This window comes from Ochotona curzoniae, unplaced genomic scaffold (genome assembly GCF_017591425.1).
Source record: "Ochotona curzoniae isolate NIBS_2020 unplaced genomic scaffold, NIBS_Ocur_1.0 scaffold_2683, whole genome shotgun sequence".
NCBI lineage: Eukaryota > Metazoa > Chordata > Mammalia > Lagomorpha > Ochotonidae > Ochotona > Ochotona curzoniae.
Window position 1 is genome coordinate 1,743,196 of NW_024467100.1, and position 24,070 is coordinate 1,767,265.

Below are 24,070 nucleotides of genomic sequence, written 5' to 3' on the forward strand. Positions count from 1 at the left end.
AAGGGCTAGTGTTGTGGCTCAGCAAGGAAGGCAACACTTCATAGCATTGCTGCCCCAGTAGGCTCTGGCTGGAGACCTGGCTGCTCTACTTTGATCCAGTTAGCTGCTAATGTGCCTGGGGAAGCAGTGGAAGATGGCCCAAGTCCTTGGGTCCCTGCACCTATGAGGCAGACTTGGAGGAAGCTCATGGCTCATAGCTCATAGCTCCAGCCTGGCCCAGCTCTGGCTGGTGTGGCCATTTGGGAAGTGAACCAACAGATGGAAGACATCTCTTTGGTTCTCTGTCTTTGTATGACTCTATCTTTTGAATAAATGGATACGTCTTAAAAGAAAACAAAACTCTGAACTGCTGTTTGTTTCTTTCTCTTTTTCTTTTTTGTCTCTTCTTTGATTTCCCTCTTAGTGATTACAAACATTCTTGTGGCTAATTTGGTTTTCTAGGATCCAAATTCCTTTCTCTTTTAAGAAACTGCCTTGGTTTTTAATTTGTTTTGTGAAGGTAGTCGCTACTGCAGTACATAAGTTAAAGTCTGGTTCTCCCTCACCTTCACTTTGGAGGAGCTAAGGCGCCAGACACATGTGCCTTTGGCTTTTCCAGTTATGGTACTTCCAGGACTGTCCCTTGAGACAATGAGCAATAACCTGGGGACATTTGGAGGGCTCATTCTTTGTAGAGGCAGTGGTAGGTGTAACAGACCTTTGTGAACTCAAAAAGGCACTCCTCAGCTCACTTCAATCCTAAATGTTTATTCTGTAGCTACTCCATTCCAGTGTAAGGCATTGGAAGGTGGGACTCACAGGCTGTCTGCATTTCCCTAGTGCCTACAGCAGGCATCCAGTAGCTGTTCATTTCATAAGTGACTGGCCTGTGTTGGTTGCCCGGCACTCTGTACCTCCCAGGGTTCCAGGCTTTTTATGCAGCCTGTACTGGTAGCCTAGGCTAAGGGAGATCATAACCTTCCAAGCAACCTATCTAGCAAGTTACTGAGAGTCAGTTTCTGTTTCATGCGGGAACACCAACTTACAGGTGTCTTATTCTCTGCGTGTCCAACATTACATTCATTGGCTTTCTGATAAAACCTTTGTGTATTTCAGAAAATGATGTTATCCATATAATTACTTTAGCTAGAAACTTGGCATCACTCTGTGGTTCACCCCTTCAGTATCAGTCCTATGGTGGAACCCCCAAAGAGCCATTTATTCAGCTGTACAACTTTGGGAGGCAATTACATATGTTTTCTGAAGCTTATTTTGGCTCTGTATCTGCAGAATTAATAGAGAAGTGTCAGCTTTGCTTGGCTGTTGTGAAGATAGACTTGGGCTTCGGGTCCTCTGGAGGCAGTTAATAACACTGTGTCAACAGCCCATCCCAGGAGGGTCCCTTCTAGTTACTCTGCCTTCCATCTCTGCTGGCCTGGACAAGTGTACAAAACTCTTAACTGGCTTCTTTTCAAAACTCATCACCAGCTGCCATCACAGTCATCCTTTTACAGTAAAACTCCTCTCCCGCATCTGTGACCTGTGCCTGTAGGCTGAAGGCCAAACCTGCCAATTCCACATCCTTGCACATCAAACTCTTCTTCCAAAATCTTCCATTCTTTAAAATTTATTTTCATTTTATTTGAAGACAGAGAGACAGAGAGAAAGCTTGCTTCTGTCGACTTGCCCCAAGTGCCATAACAGGTAGGGCTGAATCAGGCTGAAGCTAGGAGCTCAGAATCCTTCACTTCCCTTTCCCCTTCTTCCTTCTCTCCCTTCTGTCCTTCCTTCCTTCCTTCCTTCTTTCCTTCCTTCCTTCCTTCCTTTTCCTTTTCTTCCCTTTTCCTTACTAGTTTTTTTTTTTGTTAAGATTCATTTACTTTTATCAGAAAGACAGATTTACAGAGAAGGAGAGGGAGGGAAAGATCTTTTACGTCTGTTCCCTCATTCCCCAACTGTCCAGGAGCTTCTTTCAGGTCTCCCCCATGGGTTCAGAGTCCCAAGGCGTTGGGGCCATCCTCCGTTGCCTTCTCAGGCCATAAACAGGAAGTTGGATAGGAAACAGAGCAGCTGGGATATGGACTTGTGCCCATATTGAATCGCAGTGTTTGCAATCCATTGAGCTGTTGTGCTGGACCCAGGAGTTGGGCATTCAGTCCAGGTCTTCCACATGGAAGGCAGGGCCCCAAGTACCGGAGGCATCATCTTCTGCTTTTCAAGGTTTGCATTATCGTTCTTGCCTGGTGCCGACTTTGGGTCCCCACCCTCTCTTGTAATGACCATCAGGATTGCTCCAGAAACCCCTCAAAATAAACTAACAAATAAACAACAACAACAAAAAAACTAGGATAGATAGAGAACAGCAAGGAAAGCTTAGAAACAGGAAACAGGCAGTGGGGATGCACTTATAACTCACTGGGTGGGACACGAAGATTGGTTGCTCCTCCCTAGGGTATTGAAGATTTCTCTGCACACCCCTCCGAAAACTGTTCACCTAAACTGTTGACATATGTCTTGTTATAGAGTTAGACTACCCGAAAAACAGCCAGATTCTGCAAAACCATGCTTCAACGCTATAAACTGCTAAATACTAAAATTAAAATAGACACGAGACAGCTGAATAGTAATCTATAGCCATTTTAAGGTGTATAGAACCCAGTTGTATATAAACTAATAATTGTAATGTCAATGTAGAAGTCATAGGATGTGGTTCAGGACTTGCACTCTTTCTCTCTCTCTCTAACATGCTGGTTACACAATACCATGTCAACTAATTCCATTACATTATAAATTGTTACTGATGTGATGTCAGGGCTTTTAATTGATTGGGATGATACTCTGTCGGCTCTACCTTCAGACCAGAGATGGTCTCCCCAAGAAACTTGAACTTACCTGGACAAAAAGATGCTGGATTCTATGCTTTGTAGATGCTTGCAATGAAAGAATCTCAACTGAATTTGAACTGTGGTAATGCAACAAGGTGGAGGAATCCACCATGGGGGGGCAGGTTTTGGGGAGGGGAGGGGGAATCCCAATGCCTATAAAACTGTGTCACATAATGCAGTGTAATAATAAAAAAAAAAGTTTTGCATTATCAGGAAACTGAATCAGAAGCAGAAGCTTGGACCAGGCACTCCAATATGGGATGCAGACATCCCAAGCAGCTACTTAACCATTGTGTCAACACCCATATCCAGAGTCTTCCCATTTTATAGAATTTTGTAAGCATTTGCTAAGTGCCTTTTGGATGCTAGAGATGAAGAGAACTTACATTTTAATAAAGGAACCTGTCAGTAGAAACAGAAAGATAATCATAGATGTGATTGTGTATGGGCATTTTGCACTTGAAAAAAAATTCCCTTCACTCAGGAATTTGTAAAGAGTAGAAATTGTTACTTAGTGTTATACAGTCTGGGAAGTGCAGGATCAAGGCACCAGACGGTGACAAGGATCTTTTTGACATATGATCAAATGATAAACAGTTGGATGCTGAGAGTAAATTCATTCCCATTTTTAAAACCTTAAGCAGTTTTAAGTTTTATTATATTTTGAATATTGTCTACATAATTGAGAGGGATGCACGCACATGTGTGCCTCTGATTAGGGTGGGGAGGATTGAAGTGTGTAGAAAGGCAGAAGGCACAAATGTTCAGGTTTCTTTTTCTTTCTTTTTTTTTCCCTTCTGTGTCCAACCAGTGGCAAGGAGAGGGGGCCGCTCTTTGCTGTCAGATGACATCAGCACCTGAGGATGGGGCATGGTCGTTTGCTGATGCATTGGAGATCCCAATGTAGGGAATACATTTCTGAGGATGTTACTTTTGTGGTTTTTGATAGTTCTCAGATGATGTTCATTTTGTTGCTGTAGGGTTGAGGAGATCTTTTCAAGGTCTGTTGGCTGATCAGTTCCACCTTAGTGCATTCCCAGGCCCAGGAATATGCTGCACAGCTTGTCCAGGAGAGTGGTCCAGTCTGTTCTGCTTTCTCTTCTCTAACTAGACAGTCTGTGTGCCCTGCTGGCCTAGAGGAGCTGGCTGTCATGTCCTGCAAGTGCATCTGGACGTGATGTGCACTACACGAGCATCAGCAACTAAGGAGGTCTGGTTCTGGTACAGGACCACATGTGCTGTGATTTTCCCTGTCTGGGATTTGAGTCCAGCCATGTAGTTGTGGAGTCTCCCAAGAAACCTTGCCTGGGTGACCTCAGACCTGACTGTGCACTAGCCAGTGCAGGGTCAGGTTCAGTCCATCTCCTGTGCCCGTCAGTGCATATGCCACATACCAGTGGATGCAGTTACCTGGTCAGTTGCATCTCTCAGGTTCCATCTCTTAGGTGAACTGGTGGGTACTGCAGACCCTTCACATGCCAGGTTCTCGTGCATACCAGCATGTGCTGTGCCTAGCCTGACCTACATTCTGTCTGATTCTTGTGCATACCCATGCATGCTTCGGCTTATTTCAGACCTCCCCAGCCCCCTATTTGGCCCACATGTATGCTGTTGGATGCTGCCACCTTGTTCATCCTGTCCCACCCTTAGACCTGGCTCTTGTGCCCACCAGCAGGAGCTGCAGCCTAACAGGAGAGTGTCCACAGTTCCCCTACTAGGCCCATCCTAAGCTCTGGATCCTGCGTGTACCCAGCAGTACTGTGGTTCAGCTTGACAGGATTTACACTTAATCCCAGCATTTAACAATGGGTGCTGTAGCCTAGCCTGGCTGACCTGTACCCATGCTGGCTCTCGCATGTACCAGTGGATGTGGCAGTCTAGCTCAGCTTGGCTGGTGCCTGAACTCAGTCCACATGCTGGCTGATGGGTGCTGCATCCCTGCCCAGACCAGGCTGCATCCAGTCTCATCTCTCACACTTACCAGTGGAAGCAACAGCCTAGCAGGGAATTACCTGAGGTTCCCCTACCAGCTCACTCCTAGCTGCAGGTCTTGCACATGCCAGTAGGTACTGTGGCTCAGTCTGGCATGGCCTGCTGCAGGTATTGGTTTTTCATCAGCAGGTGCTGCAGCTCGGCTCAGCCTGGCCCTTTCCTGACCCTGATCCTCACATGACCTGGAAGATGAGGTTGGCTGGCCTTTACCCCATCCTGGTTCTACTTGTGCCAGTATGTGCTGTAGACTGGCCTAGCCTGTCCCACCCCCAGATCTGGCTCACATGTATGCCTACAACAGGTGCAGTGGGCCAGCTTGAACTGGTCTGTCCCCACCCCTGGCTTTCGTGCTCATCATCAGGGTCTGCAGCCCAGTAGCGGAGTTTCCCAAGTTCCCCTAACAGGCACACTCCCAAGCTTGGATCTGGCATATGCTGGCAGGTTCTTTGGCCCAACCTGATAGGATCTGTCACCAGATCCAGTTCATATGTAACCTTGTACAGCCCAGTCAAGCTGCAGTTCTGGCTCTTGCATTCACCAGTAAGAGCTACAGCCCGGCAGAGAAGTCTGCCAAGTTCTCCTACTAGTCCCATTCCCAGTGCTGGATCTTGTACGTGCTAACAGGTGCTTTGACACAGCCTGGCATGGCCCACCCCCAGTATCATCTCTCACCAGTGGGTATTGAGCCCAGCCTTGCCTAGCCTAGCCAGCCACAGTACCCTGTCCTGGCTCTTGCATGTGCCAGCAAATGCAGCAGTCAGGCCCAGCCTGGCCTGCCCCCAGACCAAGCCCATACTTAGGCTGACAAGTGCTGCAGCCTTGCCTTGCCTGGCCAACCCCTAGCCCCAGCTCTCTTGCTCACCAGTGGGTACTGTGGCCTAGTAGGAGAGTTCTCCAACTTCCCCTAACGGACCTACTCCAGCACTGGTTTTTATGTGTACTGGTGAGAACAGTAGCCCTGCTTGATTGACCTTTTCTCAGTCCCAGCCTTTGCATGTGCTGGTGGGTGCTGCAGCCTCTCCTAGCCTGGCCTCCTCCCAGCCCTGGCTCCCAATAGTTTTTGGTGAGGTCCAGGATCCAGCCTGTCTCAGCTTATCACCAACCCCTGGTGGGTTCTGCAATCCTACAGAGGTGAGCCCACAAGTTCCCTACAGAATCTGCCCCCAGATCCAGTTTTTTCACATTCCAATGGGTGCTGCAGCCCAGCCTGATGTGATTTTCCTCTGCCCTGAAACTTCTGGGCAGATACTGTGGCCTAGCCCAGGTGGGCATGTCCCTTAGCTTTAGTTTACATGTGTGCCAACAGGTAGCAGAAGTTACCACTTGGCCTAGTACAGGTCTCCCACATGGCCGGGCGCCTTGGTCTGATTAGACATGCCGTCTGGGTTCCTCCTCTAAACCATCCTGTCTCAGCTCCCTTGCTATGTGCAAATACAGTGACCTGTTTTGTGGAAGCTCTGTAGAAGTCATTTCTCCCTTGTCAAACATGCGCTCAGTGCTGCCACTCCAACATGTGCCCAGACCCACTTTCCTGGGCAATATTCAGCTGCACTGCAGCTTAGCAATGTGCCAGGTGCCTGAGATATGAGGTGGCATGTCCTGGCCTGGTGCCGCCTACCTTCCTCTGGGTCAGTGCAGAGAGTTCCTTGCATATCTTTTAAAACAAAATAGAACAGGCAACGATCCTGGCATACTGGTATAGTTAACATAGATTTGGCATTAACCAGGCCCAGAGTGCCTGTGAGCCACTGGCAGCTTTTCATCCGACAGTGTAACATTTGGATAGGTGTGAGGCAACCTAGGCAGTTGGCTGCAGCTGGCGAGAGCCAACTTTTTAAAAAGCATACATACTTATTGTTATCCACTGAGAGTTTGGATTTGTTTGTTGTTTTGGAAACATGACAATACAAATATAATACTAACAGACCTTTTGGACTACAAGTGTAGATTGAGGAGAAAAATAGAATGAAGAAAGATGTTGATGACCAAGGGAGAGAAGATGAGTGGGGGAAGGAATTTGGGTAAGAGAAAACTGGGACTTCTTTGGAAGTGTGGGTAGGTTTATGGTGTTATAAATAACCCGAGAACAGTAGCAGCTGGGCATGCGCTTTATCAAGCAGATCAATGTAGGTAGGTATCCAGGGGATGATGCTTTATGCATTCACTCATGAATCCAAGCTTTTTCTATCTTGTTTCTCTGTTCTGCCCTAGAGCTGTTTTTAGCTGCCTGGGAAGCTGGAAAATGTTGAGCAAAAAAGCTTTGGATGAAAGGTGAGCCAGTCAGTGCCAATGCTTCTTATCCTGAGATACTTGGCAGCTACCCCGAAGAAAAGAGAGACCTGCTGGTGGGAACAGGAATCTGGCTGTTGGGTCTAAGCTTGAGATACACATTTAGAAATCAAGAGCATAACGATTTTACCACACACCTTTTAATTTACTTTCCTCGCCCACTACTTCTTTAAAAGGATGTGGACTCTATTGATATGTGCTAAAAACCTCAGTGTCTAGCACATGGTTGGTGCACAATAAATATTTATTTTTGTAATTGAGAGAGAGTATGTGCTGTTTCACCTTCTGACTTCCTCCCTAATTGTCTTTATTAGTTGAGGCTGAGCCAGACCAGAGATAGCAGTCCAGAACTCCAGCATCTGGGTCTCCCACATGGATTAGGACTAAGTCATAACCTGGCTTGGAGGGTGAGAATGACTGACTCCTTGTGAGCCATCCTCCTGTTTCTTCTGCTGGTGCCTCTTCAGCCACAGGTGATGTATTGCACTCTCTAAGCCTCTGGTTTTTCTGTAGTAGTGTCATTTAGACATTTTGTAGAGGCCCCATCCCACTTCTAGAATATATATATTTTTACTTTTATTTTTATTACAAAGTCAGATATACAGAGAGGAGGAAAGACAGAGGAAGATCTTCCATCCGATGATTCACTTCCCAAGTGACTGCAAAGGCTGCTGCTGTGCCGATCCAGAGCCAGGAACTTCCTCCAGGTCTCCCACATGGTGCAGGGTCCCAAGGAGTTGGGCCATGCTGGCCTACTTTCCCAGGCCACAAGCAGGTTGCTGGATGGGAAGTGGAGCTGCCAGGATTAAAACCGGTGCCCATATGGGATCCTGGCACTTTCAAGGTGAGGACTTTAGCCGCTAGGCCACCGCGCCAGGCCCTAGAATATTTACTGAATGTGGAGTTTAGAGGGTTGTAAGTCAGCACCTTGTGTGACCCACAGGTGGTCCATGTATATAATTATAGGTCATTTCCTCACCACCAGGGAGGGGAGCTGGCTGCCAGTGCAGTCCCATCTCTCACCCACTTGAATGGGATTTTCTGCACTGGGAGATACATACTCTTCAGTCCAAATGGAGGCCTTCCAGGCTGTCTCGCTGTGCTGATGGTGAATGGGAGCCATCACCCACCTGAACGCCTTAGGGCAGATGGGAGCTTCAGTACAGAAGAATCCTTTCCCTAAATCCTGTTTGATAATCTTTGCATAGTTGATTAGGGTACAAAGGGTCAAAGGCTACAGGAAAATGGGTCAGACCATTGTTTCTACATTATTATTTTTTTCTGTATCTGGGGTGAGGGAGGAGATAAAGGGAGAAGCTGGACCCAGCTTCCCAACCATCCGAGGTCCCCGATGTGGGGCATACTCTGAGGGTCCTGCTCAAGCAGTTTTGATAGTTCAACAGTTCAGAATTGCTGCCAATATTTCCATTCCAAGCACGATGAAGTCTCTCCAGAATCTACTGGCTGACTTAGTTCACCTTAGAATCTCAGTTTGCTCAGATTTTCACTGCCAACACATACCTGGGATAATTGATTAATTTGTTCTGTCCTCCATCCTCTGTTGTGGTATCAGGTGTCCTCTGCAGATTCTGATGGACTGCCATATCCTCCATGTTTACCTGGATATGCTCTCCACTGCTCCATCTGAACCCTGAGGAGGCTCAGCTTTGACACTAGCACTCCATGGTCAGACCATGGAACCTGCATTTGTCTTCATGATTGGGGTTCTGAGATCAGCAGTTCAGTTGGAGGGATCCCCAAAGAAACTTCATCTGAGGTGGTTCCAGACCTGACTCTTGTGTGTGCTTGCCAGTACAGGGTCCAGCACATTCTCTCGCTCCAATCAGCTTATGCATATGCTGGTGATTGCAATTGCTGGGTCAGTTCTGTCTTGAGTCATGTCTTCCATACGAACCAATGGGTGTTGCAGTCAAGCTTGACTCTGCCCACCTCACACTTGGCCCTCGTGGAAATTAGTGGGAGTTGCAGGCTAGTTGGAGTGACCTGTAATAACCCCCACCAGGTCTGCCCTTTGCCCTGGTTCCCAAGCTTGCCAGTATGGGCAGCAGAATGGTCCAGTCTGTCCCACATCCCATTCAGTTCTCATGCATGTCGATTGGCATTGAAGCCTAGTTCAACCTAATCAGCTCCACTATCTAGCCCACACACATGCTGGTAGGTGCCCTTTTGTCTAGCCATCACTGCCCCAGATCTGGTTTTCATGTTCTCCAGTGGGAGTGATAACCCAAGAGGGAGGTGCCCACTGTTTTCCTACTGGGCCCACTCCCACTCCTGGATCTTGCACTCTCCAGGTGGTTCTGTAGTATACCCTATGCCAGCTTCTGCCAGTTGATGCTGCGGCAAAGCCCAACCAGCCCTTGCCCACTCTAATTTATACATGTACCAATAGGGACAGTCAGTCCAGCATAGCTTTTCCCTGATCTAGCTCACATGAGGCCCAAAGGTGCTGCAGCCCTGCCTGGTCTGGTCTGCCCCCATCCCAACTCACACTCTCCAGTGGGAGTGGCTGTCCAGCAGGGGAGCCTTCCACATTCCCCCTCCTGGCTTTTCCCCATTCTCCCGCTGGTTCTCATGTGTGCTAGTTGGGTGCTGTGGCCCAGTCTGGCATGGCCCCCCTTGCCTCAGCATTTACTAGTGGATGTTGTAGCCTGGCCTGGCCTGGTCCACCCCTAATTCCAGCTGACACTGGTGGGGGTTACAGCCTAGCCCAGCCCAGCTGGCACCCAATCCCAGCCTTAATGTGTACTGGTATGTGTTGCAATAGAACCTGGCTGAACCCACACTCTCTTCTGGTACTTGGATTCACCAGTGGGTGATATGAACTGGTCTGCCAACCTGTGGGTGCCTTTCTCTGGCCTTGTCTGGGCTGCTACCTATTGTTTTTCTTGCACTCACCTGCAGGGGCTGCATCCTGCCAGAGGAGTTTCCAATCTCTTCCTTCAGAACCTCTCCCAATGCCAAATCTCACATGTATTGATGGGTCCATGGGCCAGCTCTGTTAAGTCTACCTCCTGTTTTGGCAGGAACAGTGGCCTTTCCTGACTGGCTTTCAACCCATTCTGGTTCTTATTGTTGGATGTTTCAGTCCAGCTAAGGCTTGTCCATACCCAGACACAACTCACACGTGGCTCAGGGGCAGAGACCTAGTCTAGTCTGTCCTACATCTACCCTGGTCCTCCAGAGCACTAGATGGTGCTGGAGTCTAGCGCAGCTTGGTGTGCCCAGCCCTAGTCCACACTTGTGCTAAAGGAGATTGCAGCCATATTCAGACCAGAATGCAGCCCCCACTCTGGCCCCTGCACTCACCAGTGGGAACCTCAACCCAGCAACAGTGTCTTCTTAGCTCCCCAACCAAGCCTGTTCCCAGCCATAGATCGACATGTGCCAGTGGTTGCTCTGACCCAGCTTGGCATAGTCCCTTACCTGTCTTGACCTTTGCCTTAGATAGTAGCCTGGCATCCCTGGCTCATGCAAGCCAGTTGGTATAAGAGCCTATCTCAGCATGACCTGTGCTCCATCCTGATTTCTGTTCTTGCTGGTGAGCTAAGGTTTGCTCAGCCCTACTCAGTCTGCACTCTTTCATAACCAACCCACACATTATTCAACAGTTGGAGCTACTTTGCCCAGCTTGTCCAGCCCCTAGGCCTGGACTATGTGATCATCAGTGAGAGTTATGACCCACTAGGGGAGTTTCCCAAGTTTCCCCACTTGACCCACTCCTAGCCCCAGATCTCATACATGCCAGTGGATGTTAGGCCAGTGCCCAGCATAGTCTACCCTTCCCTCGTGGCCTTGCATGAACTAGTGAACATTGCAACCAGGTCCACCCTATACCCTGTTTTAGGATGCATATTCAGGTGCTGCTGCCTTAACGTGCCCAGACTGTTGTTGGTTCCTTTAGCTGTGAGTGATGGCAGATTCCATGAATCACCACCCCAACTCTTAAGCTAACCAGCGGGACTTGTATTTCTACAGAGTTGGGTCCACACATCCCTCATGGAATCTACCCCCAGAACTGGTTCTCTTGTGTGCTGGTAGGTGTCATGACCCTTCCTAATGTGACCCATCCCCTGTTCCAACACTCAGTCAGGTGCTGGAATCTAGCCATGCCAGACATGACCTCAGCCATAGCTTTCAGGTGGGCTGGAGTGTGGCAGTCGGAGATGTTGCGCACTAACAGCCCATGTCAGAACTCCCATGTGGGCTGGTGAGTCAGTCTGACCCAAACAGATCTTACAGGCTCTCCTCTCCAAACCCCATGTCTCAGTCCCCATGCTTGCCAGCAATTTCAGTGACCCTTTCGCTGGAAGTGACACTGGATTCATCTCTCACCTACACTCACATTGATCTTATCCATGGATGTCTCTAGGCAGCTATTATATGCCCATAAACCCTAGAGCTCACTGCCAGGTGGTCAGCAGGTGGAGCCTCGCGCCAAGTGGCACGCTGGCCAGCCAGAAGCTCAGGACTCACCCATCACGTGGTGACGATATCCATGGCCAGAGTCCCAGGCATTGGTTCCGACCTGGCTTGGGTACCCTCTGCAGCTGCCACTCTGCCGAGGACCCCTTTACCTGAGCCCTGCTGTCGAACCCCCCTAAATCCTTTCGAATACTTATTCTCCCAAACATTAAAAAAAAGGGGGGGGATGGTTGGGCTCATCATGATGGCTCAATGCTCAAATTCTCACCTTGCAAGTGCCAGGATCCCATATGGGTGCAGGTTCATGTCCCATCTGCTCCACTTTCCTGTTTATGGGCTGTGGAAGGTAGCAGAGGATGGCCCAAAGTCTTGGGACCTTGCTCTCAAGTGGGAGACCCAGAGGAAGCTCCTGGCTTCTGGCTTCAGATTGGTCAGCTCCAGCCAATGTGGCCATTTGGGTAGTGAATTAGAGAATGGAAGATCTTTCACTGTCTCTCCTCTCTTTAAATCTGATCTGCCTTTCTGATGGAAATAGATAAAATGTTTTAAAAATTTGGTGTGTTTTAATTATTTAGCTTTTTTTTTTGAAACCCACCTTGCACTTCTCTGCATGGTATTGCTTCTGCATTTCTTTTTCTTTTTGACTCTGATAAATGTTAAGATTTTGATGCTCCCGTCAAACTTTTACATTTATCATCTTGTTTTATGTGTGTAAATCATGACCCATTGTAGCTCAAAGAAATATTTCTATCAAAAAGTAATTTCTAAACAATCCAAATGTTTCTCTTGCATTTCTACCAAACATCATGAAAGGGGTATATGGATTACAATAATATCAAAAGCCTCATTTCCACTCCTTTCTGTTTTTCATCTAATGTTAGTGCTGTCATTCCTTTCCATGGTTTTCTTTATATTTTTCTCCTTAGGACATGCTCTTTGGTCCTCTTCTCTTTTATTTCTGTTTTATTTTCGATCTCTGAAAAAACCCTCATATAACTAGGCAAAATGGATGCAAGTCTGGACTGCTTGTGTGGTGGCTGTGTGGCTAGTTGTCAGTGCTAGCTGGCAAAGATTGCGTGTCTATACAACATTTGTTCATCACTTTTGTAGATAGGTGAGGCTGTGTGAAATAGTGCTCCATAATGGAATGTAAAGGAAAATGAAGTATTCTATTTCCAGATTTTTTGAACAGCTATTTATTGATTTTGAAATTAAGAGTTATAGACAGAAGAAAGAGAAGAAGGAGAGAGGGAAAGAGTGAGTGAGCAAGAGAGAAGGGAGGAGAAAGAGGAAGAGAGAGAGAGAGCAAGACAGAGGGAGAGAGAAAAGGAGAGAGGGAGAGAGAGATTTCCTACCTACTGGCTCACTCTCCAGTTGATCAGAACAGCCCGTGCTGGGCCAGCCCAAAGCCAGGATCTAGGAGCTTCTTCCAGTTCTCCTATGTGGGTAGCAAGGGCCCAAGAACTTGGGTTGTCTTCCGCTGCTTTTCCCAGGCTATCAGGGAGTTGGGTTTGGGAGTGGAACAGCCAGGGCTGGAAGCAGAGCCCATGTGGGAACCTGAGGTTGCAGGCAGTTGACTCCTACACTACCTGGACTTGCTCTTCTCTTTTGAGCTGTGATGGTCATGAGCAGAGTCCTCTTGACTGCCAGAGCTACCCTCAGTCTGGTGCTGTGCATGTGGAGCAGATCTGCTTGACAACCTGAAATAGGTTCTCCAGAAAATTATGTGGGTGGGAAATTAGGATTTTTTTTCATGAATCATTTTATCTGATGCTCTATTTATTAGAACTGATTAAACTACTCTAAAATACAAAAACTGGAGCAAGTAATGAAATAGTGTCATAATAAAGACTCAAATTTGTAACATTGACTTATCAGTTGAACAGCCTGGGCTAGTTGGGAAGGCATATCCAACACCTTCTGATCTGTATTTATGGACAAGGCATTGCAAAGAGCTTTATGATAAATGGCTGCTGCCTTTTGCCTTTAGCAACACACAGCTTCCCAAACTTTGGAGTAAGATGTTTGCGAATTCAGAATTTTTAAAATTTAGACAGCTAACAGGGCGCATATTGTTTAATACAGTACAAGATAGTAGAGTTTGTGGTGAACCTCAGAATCAATCACATGACTATTTTCTGCAGGGAAATATATGATCATGTGTAATTATTCACGTAGAGTGGGATAAGTCAAGATTATAAATATCCCATCTGATTTAGTTCATTTTGTTACCAGTTACAGAATTAAGCTGCAGAGAAATGTTTTCAGAGGTTTCTTTTTGTTTTTATGTTGGGATTATGAGTAAGTAATTGTGGACCTGAATTATTGAGAGTGAGATAAGTCCAGACAATAACTGACTTGATTTTCTGTAGAGAAGGATCAGGCAGAGTACAGAATTTGGGGCATCTCTGAATCATACCTTTCATATATCGGGCAGTGAAACTTCTCTTGCTCAAGGAATTTCCAATAAGACTTCTTAGTCAAAAGGACCCCAGCACAAAAGCAAAGATAAGAATGCCTGTCCTGCTTTCCTACCACACCTGATGTTTCAGAGAGCTGTGAAGCAGCTTTCGAAACCCGAGAAAAGATAATCCACTCACAGCTGTATGCTGCTTTCCCAGGTTGCATTAGGAGGGAGTTGTGCTGCAAGAGGAGCAGCTGCAATTCAAATCGATGCCCACATGAGATGCTGATGCCACAGGCGGTGTTTTACCCACTGTGCCACAGTGCAGACCGAAGACGTATTTCTTTACTTTTGTGCAAGGCTGAAAATATTGTCTGCCTACTATTTTCTTTAAATTTTTTATGTATCCTTTCTTGCATTTTTCTGTTTTGCATGAGCTCTTTGAGTTTCTCATTTGTTGTTTTGTCAACATTTATGGCTAAATTGAAGATACACATTATTGATTTACTGTACTGCAAATATCTTTCCCCAGTTTGCCAGTGTTTCTTAGGCTTTATGTATTTATTTTTGATTAAACCAAATTGTACAGATTTGGTGTGGCTCAGTTTAGCAAATTTCTGTCTTACTACTGACTTAATGTCTTTGGAAAAGTCTGTTTGATTTTATTATTGTGTAAATTCATGTATGCTTTATTCAGAAATTACATAATTTGCTTTATGCAAAAATTTTAAATACATCTACAGTTAATTTTGGTGTAAACAGTAAGCTATGAAATCCATCTTTATTTTTTCTAACTCTTCTCCAATAATCTCAATATTTTATTTACCCAATCGACTAGATTACATGAATGTTTGCTGAATAGAAGTAACACTTGTATGTGAACTAAAATATTGTATGCATGAAGGTACATAAACAAACTTCTGTAAAGTGGAATTCAAAGGTAAGTTTAGGGGATGCTGCAGTGGCATAGCAAGCTAGTCCTCTGCCTGTGGCACAAGCATCCCATATATGTGTCTGTTTGAGTAATGATTGCTCCACCTCTGATCCAGTTTGCTGCTAATTGCCTGGGAAGGCAACAGAGGATGGTCCGAGGCCTTGGGATCTTTTACCCATGTTGGAGAACTGGAAGAAGCTTCTGGATCCCAACTTCAGATCAGCGCAGCTCTGATTGTTGCGACCATTTGGAGAGTGACTCAGTAGATGGAGGATCTCTCTGCCTCTCTCCCTTCCGCTCACTTCCCTGCTTCACCCATTACTCTGACTTTAAAGGAGAATAAATAAATAGATTTTTTTAAAAATGGAAGTTTAGAGATGGGCATTTGGCATAGTGGGACTCCCATTAGAAACCTGGCTTTGTTCCTTATTTCAGCTTCCTGCTAATTTGTATCCAGAAAGGCAGCTGGTGATGGTTCAAGTAGTTGGGCCTCTGCCACCCTCATGGAGGGCCTGGCTTCTGATGTTAGCTTGGCCCTCTGTGTGGTACCAACTGTTTGTGGGGTGTTTGGTGAGTGGGCCAGCAGATGGGAGATCTCCGTGTGTCTCTCTGCCTTTCAAATCAATTAATTAAAGGGAAAAGTTGGGCTGAGCATTGTGGCCCAGATGATTAGGCTGCCACTTGCAATGCTTACATCTATACCACAGTGCCAGGGACCAAAGCTATTCCCATTTCCAATCCAGCTTCTTGTCAGTGTGACCATTAGGGGACAGAAGATGAGGATTCAGTTATTTGGATTCTTGAACCCTACAGGATAGAACCAGTCAGTGGTGGTCTTTGATCTGACCCAGCCTTCATTGTTGTGGAATTTGGGAAAGTGAACCAGTGGATGGAAGACTTCTCTCTCTTCCTTCTTCACTCTTTTTTTTTCTCAAATAAATAGAAGCAGATAAATAAAACTTAAAAAAAAAAAAGGGAATAAGAGAACAGAAAAATTTATTTGGATGCAAAAAATTAAATTCATGCATTCTTGCTGCAGAGTCTTCAGAAGGTTAACTGAAAATGCATGTAATGAAGGAGTTCTGCCTGAATTTCAGAAATTTTTATACCCAAATAAAGTTACCATTTTTCATTTTCTCATGCACTTTAAGGATTATTCTTATTTAGGTCTCTTTCTAGATTCTCTATTATCTTTCGCTGATTTTTTTCATTGTCCAATACTGTTTTATTGTGATAGCATTTTCTGAATTTTTAGCAAATGTGCTTATTTAAAATTGATTAATTTCAAAGATTTATTTTATCCATTTGAAAGGAAGAGTTAGAGAGAGAGAGAAAGAGAGAGATCTTCATCTGTTGATTCACTCCCCAAATGGCCACAATAGCTGGGGCTGAGCTAGGCAGAATCCAGGCGTTTCTTCCACGTCCCACACATGTGTGCCCCATCATCTGAACCATCCTCTGCTGCCTTCCCAGGCCATGAGCTGGGAGCCAGCATTGGAAGTGAAGCAGTCAAAACTAGAATCAACACCCATATGGAATGTTGCCACCATAGACAGAGGTCTAACAATATACCACAGTGCTGGTCCCCTATATGTGGTCTTTTTGACTGGTATAGCCAAGGTGGTCAGCAGAATAGGGGCTGGGAAATCAGCTGGTATGACTAATGGTTCCACTGCCGCAGAATTAGCCAGTGTGCCAGGGCTGTGGTTAGCATCCGTGTGTGACAGGGACTCATAGGTTCAGCCGGCATGGTTGCAGCTGGCTGGGAAGAAAGTCTGAGAAATAAGATTGGTTGCGCAAAGGGGTATTGACAAAAGAAGTAAATCCTTGTGTGTCCTTCTTGAGAGTAATGGAACCCAGTTCTTGCTGTCTGAAAGGTGAATTAATAGAAAAAGTCCAAGGCTGGAAAATACTGTGTGGGATCGATTTGGAATCAGGAATGTGGACACAAACTGATAGGTGTAGGCTGAGTGTGAGTTTGTGTGTTTGTATGTTTCTAGCACTGTCTTCTGTGAAGACATGAAAGCAGTGGCATCCAAGAGGCAATGAACATGTCTAGAGTCTGAATTTTGGTTTCCAAATGCTATTTTCCATGAAAAGGACCCAGAGATCCTTGAATAAAATATTAGCTCCAGATACGGCGCAAGTAATGATAAGATAAACCTGGAAGATATTTCTATGCCAGAAAGTAACACTTGCTGAAAGAACGTGAAGGGTGTTGTTACTCCCATTATTCAAAGGACATGGGAGTCGGTTTGCAACTTTGAACAAATCTGGGGTGATTTCAGCACCACAACAAGAAGTAGCAATAACAGCTGCAAACCCTTGAGCTACATAGATCTGTGAATCTGTATTGAATAAATGTGTGAATAAATAAGAGAAAACTCTACCTTTTAGTAAGATGGTAAATAATACTTGTAGAGAGATGGAGCTGGTACTGTGAGGCAGTGCCTTAAGCTGCTGCTTGAGATGCTGGCATCTTACAGCAGAGTGCTGATTGGAGTCCTTGCTGCACTGTTTCCAGCTCCCCGCTGAAGCACCTGGGAAGGCAGCAGACGATGTCTCATGAGTTTGAGTCCTGCCACCATGGTTTGTCTCTGGCCCACTCTTGGCTGCTGTGGCCATTTGAGGAGTAAACCTGTGGATGTAGCATCTTTCTCTGTGTCTCTCCCTGTGTGTCTGTAACATTGCCTTTTAAAATGAAAAAAACACAAGAACAAACAAACCCCAAACAGCACCTACCCTTCAACAACAACAAAGAAAGCCTTCAATACCACTGTTTTACAATATTTTAAAAATATTGTTTGCATAGTTGAAAGGGATGCATGCACATGTGGGTCTCTGATGAGGGTGGGGAAAGTTGAGGTATGGAGGAAGGTGGGTAGGATAAATGTTTCAGGTTTGTTTTTCTCCTTTGTCCACAATGGGGATGGGGAGGGGGCCGCTCCTTGCTGTCAAACTACGTCAGCACCTGGGGGCTGAGGACTGGCCATTTGATGACACATTAGAAACCCCGATGTGGGGAAGAAATTTCTGAGGATGTTACTTTTGTGGTTTTGGTAGTTCTAGGAAGTTGGTTTTGTTGCTATAGGGTTGAGGAGATCTTTTCAAGGTCTGTTGGCTGACCAGTTCCACCTTAGTGCATTCCCAGGCCCAGGAACATGCTGCACAGCTTGTCCAGGAGAGTGGTCCAGTCTGTTCTGCTTTCTCTTCTCTAACTAGACAGTCTATGTGCCCTGCTGGCCTAGAGGAGCTGGCTGTCATGTCCTGCAAGTGCATCTGGACGTGATGTGCACTACACGAGCATCAGCAACTAAGGAGGTCTGGTTCTGGTACAGGACCACATGTGCTGTGATTTTCCCTGTCTGGGATTTGAGTCCAGCCATGTAGTTGTGGAGTCTCCCAAGAAACCTTGCCTGGGTGACCTCAGACCTGACTGTGCACTAGCCAGTGCAGGGTCTGGGTCAGTCCTGTACCAACCAGTGCACATGTCACATACCAATAGATGCAATTACCTGGTCAGTTCAACCCTCAGCCCCACTGCTCACACAAAGTGATGAATGTTGCACCCTAGTTCAGCCCAGGCTATCATGGTCTTCAAGCATACCAGCAGGTACTGTGGCCTAGTTGGGGTAACTCCCAGGAACCTCCACTAGGTCTACCTCTAGCCCCAGTTTTCGTGGGTGCAAGATGTACTGTGGCCTAACCCAGTCCATCCTGCATCCCATCTGGCTCTTGTATACATCCATGGGTGCCTGCAGCTTAGCTCAGCCCAATGCACTCACAGACCCAGCCCACATTTGTTGATGGGTGCTGCTGCCTTGACCAGCCTGGCCTACCCCCAGCCCTGGCTCTCATGCTCATTAGTGGGAACTGCAGCCCAGCAGGGGAGTGTCCACAGTTCCCCTGCCATCCCCACTCCCAGGCATGCTCCTAGCCCTGTGTCTTTGCATGCCAGTGGCTGCTGCTGCCTGGCCTGAGACGGCCTGCCCCAGTCTTGGTATTTGCCAGCAGGTGCTACAGCTTGGCTTAGTGAGGCCCACCCCAGTCCCAGCTCTTGCCAGTGGGTATAGTAACCTAGCCCAGCCTGGCCCACCCTTAGGTGTCACGTGAACTAGTAGATGTTACGATCCAACCCACCCTGGCTGTGCTATGGCCAGGCTCTCTCTTATGCCAATGTGTGCTGTGTGCTGGTCCAATCCAGCCCACCCTTAGACCTGGCTCACACATATGCTGACAGGTGCTGCAGCTCAGCCTCTCCTGGCCTATTCCAAACTCTATCTCTCAAACTGCAGTAGGAACTACAGTCTAGTAGATGGGATTATCCCGAGTTCTCCACCAGGCCTGCTCTGAGCCCTGGACCTTGGATATGCCAGCGGATGCTGTGGTCCAACCTGACATGGCCAGCCCTGTCCTGACACTCACAGGTACTGTGGCCCAATCCTACTGACCTTCATTCGTTCTAGCTCTCATCCACGAGTGCCACAGCCTAACCCATTCTGTCCCATCCCCAGACCTGACTCTCATAAACCAGTGGGTGCCACACCCATGCTAGTTTTCCTGAGTGTCAGTGGATGCTGCGGTGTAGCCCAGTCCAGTCCAACCCCAGACCTAGCTCACATGCATGGTGCTGCAGCCTTGCCCAGCCTGGTCTGCCCATAATTCCAGCTCTTGCATTTACCAATAGGAGCTACAGCTTAGCAGGGGAGTCCCCAAAATTCCCCTACCAAAGCTATTCCCAGTTCTGCATCTTGTATATACTGGTGGGTGCTTTCACACAGCCTGGCATGACCTGCACAAAGTCTCAGCTTTCACTGGTGGGTGTTGCAGCCTAGCCCAGCCAGACATGGCTTATACTCTGTCCTGGTCCTCCTGTGTGCCAGTGGATGCCTTGGCCCGGCCCAATCTGGCCTGCCCCCAGACCTAGCCCACACATATGCTGAAGCATGCTGGAGCCTTGTCTGTCTTTCCCTCAGCCACAGATCTCATCTTCACCAGTGGGAGCTGTGGCTTAGCGGGAGAGTTTCCCAAGTCCCCTTACCAGGCCCTGGGTCTCAGGCATGCTGGTGGTGCCATGCCCCTACTTGGTATGGTCTGTCCTCTGTCCCAGTCTTTGTATGTGCCAGTAGATGCTGTAGCCTGGCCCAACTTGGCCTTCTATTCCTGGTAAATTTGTGGTTCAGTCTGTGTTAATGTGTCACCACGCTTAGCTCGCTGCACAAATTGGCAAGGTGCCTTAATCCCACAGTCTAGCCCACAAGTCCGCTGCAAAATCTGTCCCCAGATCTGGTTCTCTTGTGTTCTGATGGATATTGTGGCTCAACCAGACATGACGCACCCATTGCTCCAACACTTATGAGTGGGTACTGCAACCAAGCCCAGCCAGACATATTCCCTAGCCCCAGCTTTTGTGGGCACTGTTTGGGTGGTGAGTGATGCTATTTAGTGATGTCCAGGTCTCTCATGTGGGCAGGTACCTTGACCTGGTCCAGATATGCCATTTTATGCCCCCCCCAAACCACTCTGTCTCAGTTACCTCACCTGCCTGTGAATGCAGTGGCCTGGGTCTGTGGAAGACCCCAGAAGGCATTCCCTCCCTGTCATACATGCCCTTAGCCACTCCCATTCCAATATGTCCTCATACCTGCTTCCCTATGCAATCTGCAGCCCATAATCCTGGGGATCAGGGTGGCATACCCAGCCCAGCATTCCCTGTCTTCCTCACATATCTTAAAAAAAAAAATAAAATAGAATTGGAAACTGCTGGTACACTGGTATATTTAACACAAATTTGGCTTTAACCAGGCATAGAGTACCAGCAGCTACTGGCTACTTTTCTTTCAGTGGTGTGACATTTGCCTAGGTACAAGGCAACCTAGGCACTTGCCTTCAGCTGGCATATAGTACTTTTGTCCTTTGTCCCCCTCAGCTGATGATAGGACACTGAGTACCTCAGTCCTTCGAGTGAAGTGAACCAGGTCCTGCCAGCAGCCTAGTTGATCTGAAAGAAGAACACAAGCTTCAGAGGGTGACTGAAGGTGTCTGTTCAACACCTTGATTTTAGCTTGATGAGACCCTGAGCATCAAATCCATTTATCTGGTGCCAAGCCTGCTATTTAAAAAGTTTATTTATTTGGAAGACAAATTACAGAGAGAGAAAGAAAGAGAGACAGACACAGATTGTAAGGTCTTCCATCCACTGGTTTATCAGCCAAATGGCCACAGTGACCAGGGTTGGGCCAGGCTGAAGCCAAGAGCCTAGTGTTCCATCTGGATTTCCCATGTGTGTGGCAAGGGGTCAAGTACTAGGGCCATCTTCTGCTGCCTTCCCAGGCATATTAGCAAGAAGCTGGGTCAGAAGTGGAGCAGATGGGACTTGAAGTGGCACGGTTGGGATGCTGTTGTTGCAGGTGGTGACTTAACGTACTAAACCACAGGATCAACCTCAATTCCCAGACTTTTGAGTTGCTCAAACCTCAAGTCTTTTACACTTATCTTTTCTGCCTTGTTTTCTCTTACCTGTCTTCATTCATGTCTCTGCCAAAATGTTACGTCTTGGAGATCTCTCCTGGTCAGCCCAACTAAGGTAGGCAAACCCCTCTCCATTCTCCAGCCTCTTTCCTTGCTTTGTTATCTTCAGAGCACTTCATACCCAACCTTTTTTTTTGGTGTGTGTGTGTGATGTATTCCCCCCCCTCACCCTCTCTTCCATTGCCATGCAGTATCTCTGGAAAATGCTTCCTCTTCGTTTGCTTGGGCCTCAGGCAATCTCAGCATTTGGCAGGTGTCGGATAAACGTTTGTTTAATAAATGATGAACAAATCAGAGCCACACTGCTGTGATTTGCTGAGCTCTTTGATTTGGCTTCAGCATTATGGCTGAGCAGTATAAGCTCACCCCGCTTCCTGATGCAAAGTTGAGCTATCTTCATCACTGCCTGAGTGGGTGACCCATGTGTCTCCTGTGAGGCATCTCCTTTGGTAAAGACCTGCTTGCTTTGGCTCTGACTCTGCCAGTATTCTGACCTCTCTCCTGTCTAATTCCCTGGTCCTAGAGCATATGACGCTGGGCAGGGACCTGTGGGGCCAAACTAATGACTTCACTAAGTTTTTCAGATAAAAAGCTCACCAGGAACATTACTGAAGCTAGGTTTTTGTAAACATCCAGGTTACACGTTGCGAGTAAAAAGAGCATCAACAGCTAGTGTTCTTTCACTTTTAAAAGTCAAATATGTTTGTGCCTTGTTTCTACCATATTTCAATTTGGGAGACATATTTCTAAATGAAAAATAGATATTTGTAGTTGAAGCTTTAGGAAATCTAAATAAGGAGCATAACAGAATAAAATAATTTACAGTTGCATTATTAGAGCTCTGCCATCTTGTGTACGTTCTTCCAATCTTTTTCTATTGTGTAAAAGAAAATATATCTTAACAAGGCATAATCTTTTTTAAAAAGGCTTATTTATTTATGTCTGAAAGGCAGAGTTACAGAGAAAGAGAGGCACGCAGAGAGAGCACGCCTCCATTTGTTGATTCTCTCCCCAAATGGCCACAATGACAAGAGCTGAGCTGATCTGAAGCCAGGAGCTTCTTCTCAATCTTCCATCTGGGTACAGAGTCCCAGAATCTGGACTATGCTTTGTTGCCTTCCCAGGCCATAGGCAGAGAGCTGGATCAGAAGTGGAGCCGTTAGAACTTGAACTGGCGTCCATAAGGGATGCTGGGGTTGCAGCAGGGCTAGCCAGCTACTCCACAGTGCCAGCCCCAAAGCCTTATCTTAAACAATGTATCTAATTCCCATAAACTTACAAGTAATGCCATGCTTATTATTGGATACACAGGACATTTAAAAAAGTTCATGGAAACTTGGAATTAAAAGATGTTTATATTTTAAGGCAGAATAATATGGCTAGTCTGGTGGATCCTGTTTTGCTAGATTACAAGCCAGCTATCAACACTTACCTTACACAAGATCTTGGACAGAATATTTGTCACCTTTGTTTAAATTTTCTGATGAGCCAAATGGAGGTTTCTTTTAAACAATGAGTAATTTAAATTACATGATTAATTGTTCTATGCAAACACAAGTATTTCATGAAAAAAAGATGTTTAATGAAGCCCTGTGTGTTTGTGTGTGAGTGCGTATGTGTGTTGGTGAATGTGAGCAAAGGAGAAGCACCAAGTGCCATTTCAGGGAGCTTGTCCACGGGATCCAGGGCTGGATCCCGAGCTGCCAAAGCCTCCATCCTGCTCTCCCGCGTGGGCTCCTCTAATCCCATTGCTGCTTCTAGATTCACCCCAGCCTAGCTGCCCTCGGAGCCTGATATTCGGGATTTGGAAGAATTCCTTTCAACAGTAGGAAAGGGCCTGTGTCCACCGCTTGGCCTTTTTTCACTAGGTAGGACATGTTCTTGCAGGTTTGAGATATGATGGTGATTTCTGATAGAAATTCAAGACGTTCCAAGGGAACTGCTTATGGGGAATTTGTTGCCGCTAGCAATACAATTAACCAGCCAGCAAGTTTTAAGAGTGCCAATCATAGTACAGAATTCACAGGTGGTAAAAAGCAGAGCTGCAGCAATGGCGAACAAAAGGGGAGTGCTGGACTTATGAGACTTTATGTGGGCTCGTTACACTTTAACATAACAGAAGACATGTTTGGAGGACTCTTTGAACCTTTTGGAAGGATTGAAAGTTTATAGCTCATGATGGATAGTGAAACAGGTTGTTCGAAAGGATATGGATTTATTACTTTTGCTGATTCAGAATGTGCCAAAAAGGCTTTGAAACAACTGAATGAATTTGAGTGGATTAGCAGGAAGGCTGATGAAGGCTGACCATGTTACTGAGTGTGCTGATGTCTTCAGTGCTTGCTAGGGTCCGTGCAGTGGGTGTGGATGGCACGAAGGTGTGAAAAGAACAGCTCCTCTGTTTGGCAAGGCCCAGAGGAGTTTCCAGCTGTTAGCAAGGCGGATGTCTCTCCAACCACCTTGATGCAATCTCACCCCCTTTTGCATGGACAATCACCCCACTAAGAATTCTGTAATGTATTAAGGCATTGTTGTTTGCCCCTGTGAGATGTTTTTTGCAACCGACTTGGAGCCTGGGAGTTAATGTCACTGATAATGTCTTGGTGAGTGGGC

The 24,070-nt window shown here is 46.6% G+C and overlaps 1 pseudogene; it reads left to right on the forward strand.

The window, feature by feature from the left end:
• The window catches only part of LOC121171529, a 28,804-nt pseudogene that overhangs the window by 3,331 nt on the left and 1,403 nt on the right, over positions 1 to 24,070 (forward strand).